Source organism: Lutjanus erythropterus, chromosome 1 (assembly GCF_056507025.1).
Source record: "Lutjanus erythropterus isolate fLutEry1 chromosome 1, fLutEry1.hap2, whole genome shotgun sequence".
Lineage (NCBI taxonomy): Eukaryota > Metazoa > Chordata > Actinopteri > Lutjaniformes > Lutjanidae > Lutjanus > Lutjanus erythropterus.
In genome coordinates this window covers 44,307,799-44,316,112 of record NC_139317.1, presented here as the reverse complement: position 1 = coordinate 44,316,112, position 8,314 = coordinate 44,307,799, and positions in this window count along the sequence as shown.

Sequence of the window (8,314 nt, the reverse complement as noted above, 5' to 3'; positions counted from 1 at the left end):
ACCTAACAGATCAGAATCAACAACTGACAGCAGCCTCTGCCATACTGACATACAGTAGTCAAAATGCATAGTTGGCCATTATTAAATATTAACCTGATGATCTGATGACCTCACTTTGTTTTATTCTGTCAGTGATTGCTGTTTTATCATCAACATTTATTGCATAAATCTGGCATTCCTATATGAGCCAGTTCTCCGCTGCTGTTGTATGTGTGTGGTCTATATTTTATGAATGTTTTCTTACATGATTATTATTCCTTTCATAGAAAGATACTGTATGTTCATCATAGTATACAACCTATTTTTAAGGGCCGTAATCATGAAAAGCAGCATGCATTGTGATTATTTTGACTGAAATTGCAGTTGCGATATGTAATACCATTACATATAATTTTTGCATTACAATTTTCATTTTTACTGAAAATAAAAATAGTTAAAATCATGATAGTGTCATATTTGTTGGGGTCTGTACCAAAAAAACATGCTGTGTTTCATCTAGAGGACACAAGTTTTAGGTCAGGGCATCTGCAGCACTACAGTACCTTACTGTTTGCTCATACATTTTTCCTTTTTTGAAAAAATGCAGTTTGGTTCTGGTTCTGTGATTGGATACAGCACATGGCCATATTGCAATTGAAATAATATTATGATTAAATGTGCAGCTCTAGTATGTTTTTTAAATGTTATTCAGTGTGCCTGATGCGTAATGCACAAAGGCACACTATATATAATCTGCCATACTTCTTCTTCTTCTTCTTCCACCGGATTTTCGGCACATAACTGGTCACTCTACATACACTTGTTGATTGTAGGAAAAGTCGTGCTGGTCACAGAGGTGTGAACACTTGGCCGAGGTCTAAAAGGACAACAAGTCCAACCAACTGCCCCATTCACTCCCATGTTAAGCGAGAGCCAAAATTTCTGGAAGAAAGCAGATGATGATGTTTTTTCCATCGTGGTGGTGGCCTCATTTTTCACAACATAGAAATAAAATTTGCATCATTGTGTTCGGCGTCTTGTCCTCTCACTTACTGTATGCAGTTTTTAGCTGTAGCAATTACAGTGTTTCATGAAACAGCTGTAGTTTGAGAGGTACGTTATCTCAGTTTTTGGCTTTTCTTGGAGTATTTAACATTGACTGTGCCGTTGCTCACAGGTGATTGGCTGAATAAACCAACCTGAGTTCTTAGCAGTTCAAACCTCATACAGAGACAATTACACCTGAAGCAGCTCAAGGTTTGAAATTATTAACAGTTTAAAATGACTGCCTGTCTGTCTGTCACTCTGTCTGTTTCTGTCTGTCTTTGTCTTTCTGTGTCCAATTTTGACATTTCAGTCTGTGGTCTACTTCAACTGTTCATAAATTCAAACCTTGATCTGCTTCAGGTTAAATTCTTTCTTTCTTTTGGTTCTTTTGAGGCTGGTCCTGTCTTCTGATTGGTGGATTGGAAGCTGTTTTTTGACAGTTCAAACCTCATACAGAGAGAAATACACCCGAAGCAGCTCAAGTGTGAAGTTATTAACAGTTCTGTCTGTCTGCCTCTGTCTTTCTGTGTCCAACTTGGACATTTTAGACTGCAGTCTTTTTTAATTGTTAATAAATTCAAAGTTTGAGCTGGTTAATGTTAAATTCATTCATTCATTCATGAAATGTCCATCTTGTCTACACAGTGGATACATGTCCACTCACAGTTGCTGGGCAGAAATTAACAAGGCTGATTGTGATTGGCTTAATTGAATGTCTAGTTCTAAGTCTAATATCCATGGCTGCCTACTGACATTTTTAATGTCAGCCATATTGTTCTTCTGTCCTGCTTACTTACACACCTTCTCATATATACACACACAAAAGCTGTTCTTTGTGTCTGTAAGGGAACTTTTACTGACATACACTCTCACCCATATACATACAAATGTGCATGATAGCGCATGCACACACTGACCAACATACACACAATAATAGTGCTTTTGCTATTTGTGCTTTCTTGGCATTATGGTGGGGATACTAGTTGGTAGCGAGCATCAGGCACACTCAAAATTCTGTACGAAATTTTCTGTTATTTATAAAGATCTTTTTCATATTGGTGAAACTTGTATATGTTTCGTCTTCCCCACAGCTCTCCTATCCCTCATAAAACAGGTTCCCACGGCTATGATCGCAGTATCTGTCAAAATAATGCAATATGATTTTTTTTTTACCATATCATGCAGCCCAAGTTGGTTTATACTCTGTGTTGGTTTGTTGTTGGGTTTTATTTTGTGATTCAAGAGGGTGATAGAAGCTTGATGACCTGAAGTTCCTGCAAAAAAAAAAACCCAAAAAAGAAAACACGATAGAGGGAAACAGTGAACAAGTCAAGAAGTCAAACAGAAAGGGATCCGCTAAGTGTCTGAATCACCTGAAGCACAAACTGAAGGATCATGAGACCATGCTTCTAGAAGTGCAGTGGAGAAAACCAGACTCACTCCTGGGTGAATTCATGATTGCAGCAAAGAAAAGAGATCCTTGCTGGATGGATGAACCAGTCTCCTCTGCAGTCATGGACAGATTGCCTGCATTGTTCAGTGAGAGACAGGTAATCCTTTGCCACTTGAGTACAGCATATATATCCTGTATTTTGTTACTTGAACATCAATACATTCAGTCTTGTAGAGCTGTACAAAACAGCTGTTGCACAGAGCAGGAGGTTAACCCTGAGCTGTGTTCTGCATTATCTGAGGTTTGTTTACTGTGTAGTTAAAAAAAACCTTTGCCTATTCATGTGTATTAAAATTCCGTCTCTGGTTTCACATTCACTTTCTTCTGCCCTTTTTTATAGGACGCAGAACCAAAACAGATGAACAGCTGCCCAACTTGATCTTCCATGCCTTCAGAGGATTCCTCCAACATAATCAGGATGTGTGATGAGACACCATATTTCTACATTTTCATACTACACCCACTTAGCGTAGCTTATTCTGTCAGCTAGGAAATAAAAATCCAGCCCCACAGCAAAGCTTTCCCTGGATGTTTTTAAGAAAAAGGTTTCAAAGGCTAAAAAACATGCCCGGCATGCACAGAGTACACAGTGCACTTAAGTAAAAAAAAAATCATGATTTCACAGACAAAAGTGTACATAGGGATTAAGATTTAAACCAAGATAGAACAAAGATGAAAAAAGCAAAGACTGTGACAAAGGACACCGTTTGTTTCTGCACAGGAGTCAACATAAAGACACTCAACAAAGAATTTTACAATGTGTCCAGTGAACAGGTGCCAACAGGTGGTTCAGAAAATGGTGAATTTTGAAAAAAAAACAAAAAAACCTATAAATTAGTTGAAGTGCTAAAATCCAATAAAAAGAGATGTATCTTATTTGTCCAGTGTAATAGACCTAATAATGTGCATAGCAATGCAATTATTTCCTGTTCAAATATGTATGTAAAATACATTAATTAGCAATCAAAATAGGTGTGCTACATGAGACCAATTTAGTAAAAAAATAAAAAATAAATAAATAATATATATATACATATATATAATTTTCACTAATATGGAAAAGTCAGCACAAACAAAACAACAAAAATGCTTTGCATTTTTTTAGAAGTAGAATTTAGAGTTTATTTTGGTTTGTAATAGAAATAAGATGACACGTATTGTCACGTATTAATCTACAAATTCATGTAAATAAATGCATAGCTTCTGACAAAGAATGGCAGATACTTAAATAAAGATGTGAAAAACATAACAATGAAGTAATTAAACATAACTTTAACACTTCTGCAGTCTGAAAAAGGTGTAGACTGAAGCTACAGCCTGTACTGCCTACCTTTTTAACAGCACATCATATTTAGCAAGGAAAGAACAAACAACACAACACAGACCAACAAAAAACAGGCAAACAAAGACAAGCAAAATAACAACAAAGACAAAACAATACAGCACAAAGAACAGCTGGAATCTTCAACAAAGGTGGCCCATGTTGGAGTTTGATAAGCAGGAAAACCCTGGACAATAGTTAAAGGTGACCTGGCACCACTGCTTCACACACACAAGAGGGCAGAGTCCAGTCATCCGTCCTCTGGACATCAAGACTGGATGCAGCTTTAAAGTGACCTTATAAGTTTCACAGCAGGTTTAAACAGGGTGGTACAACTCAGACAAATGAAACAAAGAGCTTTGAACTTTAACCACAGTGTCTGACAAGTTAATATGCTTAGTCAGACAATATCTGATTTTTTTTCCCTCTCTTTAACAATAATGCATTTTATCCCAGAGCAAAGGTCTGGGGAATACTGAAGAAAGTAGTTTGGGAAAATATGACGATCAGCCACTAAACTTCTGAAAAGAATGAAAGATGAAAAAAATAGCCACTAAAACAGACACCAGGGGATGGGTTAAGCATGGTCTTTCCTCATATTTTACCTTTTTTAACCAGGCGACACTGAAGAGTTTTCAGACGTTGAAAAGACTGCATGGTCTCAGTGATAGGGATTTTTTTAGATTTCTTCAGGTACGCCATCATCTAAACAGTTCTATGTTAAAAAGTCAGAAGGTGTTTGAAAACAGTTTATTAAAAGTTTTCATTAGTGCTTACAGGACAGATTCCGGGTTTAAGGTCATATCCAGACTTTATAGAGGACCTCAGGAGATTAAAACAGCGAATACCATATACATAAAACAAAAATGGGATAGGGAAACCAACAGTTGTCTTTCAGAGGACGCCTGGTTAAAATATTGTGCATGTCAATAGAAGATATCAAGCTCAAAATCCTGGAGATCATTTGGCTGGAAGTGTCTTATTAGATATTTTATTACACCAGCTCAGCACTGTTACCATTCAGGCTCATCCAGCTGCTGGAGGCTGTGTCACTCTCAAGAAGCCAATCATCGTCACTTGTTTTGGGCTTGTCCAAAAATAAATATTTTCTGGCAGAAGATTTTTTCAGAACTAGTGAACATATTTGGGACTGATGTTACATTTAATTGGGATGAACTTCTTTTTGGGCTTATACGCTCAACAACTATAAGTGTCAAAACTAAATATTTATTTGGAATACTGAGTTTAGCTGCTAGAAAAGCAATTACAAAGAAATGGCTTAAGCCAGACATCCCATCAATAGATGAATGGTATATATATATATAATTGATAGATCATCAATTAGATATACTTGATGATATATTTGTGATGGAAAGAATCACTTTCTCAATGAGGCTTCAGCAATCCAAATTCGAAGATATCTGGAAGAAATGGAGAATGTATATTTCCCTGAAACTTCTTTTGTTTAAGTTTTTTATTTTTATTTTTCATTTCTCTATTTATTTTTTTTCTCATAATAAGGTTATTTATTTATCTATCTTTTGTATTATTCTAATAGAAAACACCCCATATTCATTTGTTATTTCACAAAATGCTTTATTAGAGGAAAGAAAAGAAAAGAAAAATGGAACACTGTGTAAAATTAAGTAATTATGTGATCAAGATGATCGTATGAAATTGTGTTGACATGTGATTCCAAATAAAGGAAAAAATGTAAAAAAAATAAATAAATAAAACAGACACCAGATGAGTGAAATGAAATCTCTGATTAAATAAGTTCATTGGTGGAAAGGAAATACAAAGCGTTTTATTAAGTAGAATCATTTTGAAGTTTATTATGACTGAGGGATAAAGGAATGTTTGAATCTGTGCACTGACAGATTAGGTGGCCTGAAATCGCCTCGCTGTCCTTCACTGCACAAATTCAAACATTCCTTTATGATCACACATATTTCCCACAATGCCTTTCTGTATTTTTCAAACTAATCACATAACCAAATGACACTTGTCACCTGTTCTTGATCACTACCACACAACAGCTACAGATCATGTCACACCTACAAAACACAATCCATCAAAGGTTCTGTAGAGCGAGGCACGAAATAAAACACAAGAGACCAAACATTAATGTACACACCCAACACACACCCACAGCAACTCACACAGGGCTAACAGGGTCAGATGAGGCCGCTTTCCGTTTCTATATTACAGCAGTTAATTTGTTTTTCATTTCTCCATATTTTTTAACATGAACTAACTAGTGACAAAAGCTGTCAGATAAATGTAGTGAAGTTAAAAGTACAGTTACTCAGTTCAATTCAAATAGCTTTATTGGCATGAAAGACAATTCATATATTACATATTGTTATTTCACAGGTGTTCTATAAGGATTCAAGAATTAACAGGAGTCAAAGGCTTTATTGTCATTAGCAAAGAATAAAATTATCAGTGCAATGAAACTCTTTATTCCCCATGTCTCTCTACAATTATTCTATTTCCAAATATTAAAATATACTACAAACATAAGTTAAATACATAAAAAGAAAGAAGAAACAAGAACAAGATGACTGAGGTAGATAAGGCGATGAACAGTATAAAAAGCTTTATGTGCAGTATAATTATATTAGACATGTAGTATAAAGCAGAATAAAAATATTTTGTGCAGAATAAAAAAAACTTTGCAAAATTTGACTTAGGTAGACAAAGTCTGAATCATGTGTGCTAAAGACAGTGTAAAACAGTGTGTGCAGTATAAAGAAAACAGTGTGGACATCTGCATCCCTCTAACCTGCTCTGAACACATCCTTCAAGCAGACTTCAGATAGTTGTACTTTAAGCAGAACTGTTATGTGTCTGTGGAGGCTATGCAAAATAGAATGTTTCTATGAATTTAAGCGCAGCCCTCTGTGGTCCCACTGGTTCCTTTAACTAGCTGAAGAAAAAGCTGTTTTTAGGAGCTGATTGTCCAATCAGCTTAACTGATACACAAGGTGAGACTGAGGCGGGACCCATGTAGTGAGTGTAGACTGCAAGTCTGCAGTCCTGTGTGAGTGCGAGTGAGGGATGAACTCAAGGGTGAGAGCTTTAGACTGATGCACCTATACTCCACATCTGGAGTTATGGTATGTAACTAATGTTCACACTGGCCCCGCTTTGCTTTGGTCCAGTCAGGAAGTGATTTCAAGACTGGCTGAAGCAGATTTTGTCCATCTGATTTGGGCTTCCTCTGAAAATCTTTCTTGTCTGTAACTGAGTCTGCATCACATTTTTTCTTATCAACTGAATGTCAGTATGACAACTTTGACCATTCCAACTGTTGCACACAAATCATTTACTGTATATAGAAAACAAGTGGAAAAATACGCCTCTCACTGCCAAAACTGCCCTCTGTCTGAACAGGGCCGTGCGCTTTAGTGATGATTCAAAACTCAAATGCTCCTCTTCACGTTTCTGTGGCATTGAACAGGTAAACCTGCCACCTAGGGGAGGTGACCATGACAAACTGCCAAAACAGCATGGGGCTTACTGGACTCATACTCTTCAAACATTGGCTCCAAAGGGTTTGAATGATGAATTGCTCCCAAACATGTTTCTGTGATCCTATATCCTGAATGTTGTCCTGAATGTCTGCTTAGTGGAAGAACATTAGTAGGGCTTCTTTGTCCAGTTCCAGACAGTTCTTGATATGGATGAATATGTTCATACATCACCAGGTTCATCTATTAATGTGACCTGCTGGTTGTGTTCATTTATATATGTATGCATCTTTGCTGCATGTTTTTTTGAGCCCCTGTTGTTTTGAACTTTTTGATGATATCAATCCATTCGATTGCCATGTTTGTTAGAAATCAGGCACAGCCGTATTGCTAAGCATTTATTGAAATTGTGTATAGTTCGGATAGGAAAATGAACTTTGATCATTGTGATTATATGTATATTTTGATTAATGATGTGTCCTTTTGTACTGGATATGGGGTTTTGGTTATCTAATATGTCTGTTTTTAACTTATAATATAAATACCCCGATCAGTCTACTCACAAAGGGAATCTGCAATATTTGCTGTCAAAATATTTATGTATTTATAATGGATTCGTTATAGTTTGTATTTCCCTTTTAGACATGTGGGGGTTATTCTAGACTGTTAAACAGAGAGCTTTGTTTTTTGCTTTTTCAATTTGCTGTGTGTTTCAATAACTATGATATTTTTGTCTCTCTTCGTTTGCACGTGGGAATGGGATTGGTTGTGGAGAAACGACCACCCCCTATTTAAGATGGCTTCTCGTGAACAAAAACTGTTTACCTGATGGAGGTCTAGTACCATATATTGCAAATAAATGATATATTGCAACTTAGACAGTGTGCAAGAGTCCTTTTGCAACTTTTAAGACTCAAATGCTTGAAAAAACAGATTATATGAACTGCAAATATTCAATTTCCTCACTTGAAGAGAAAAAAAAGTGGAAAAAAAAAATCATTTTGGTGCACCCTGGCAAAGCTACACCTATCATAATAA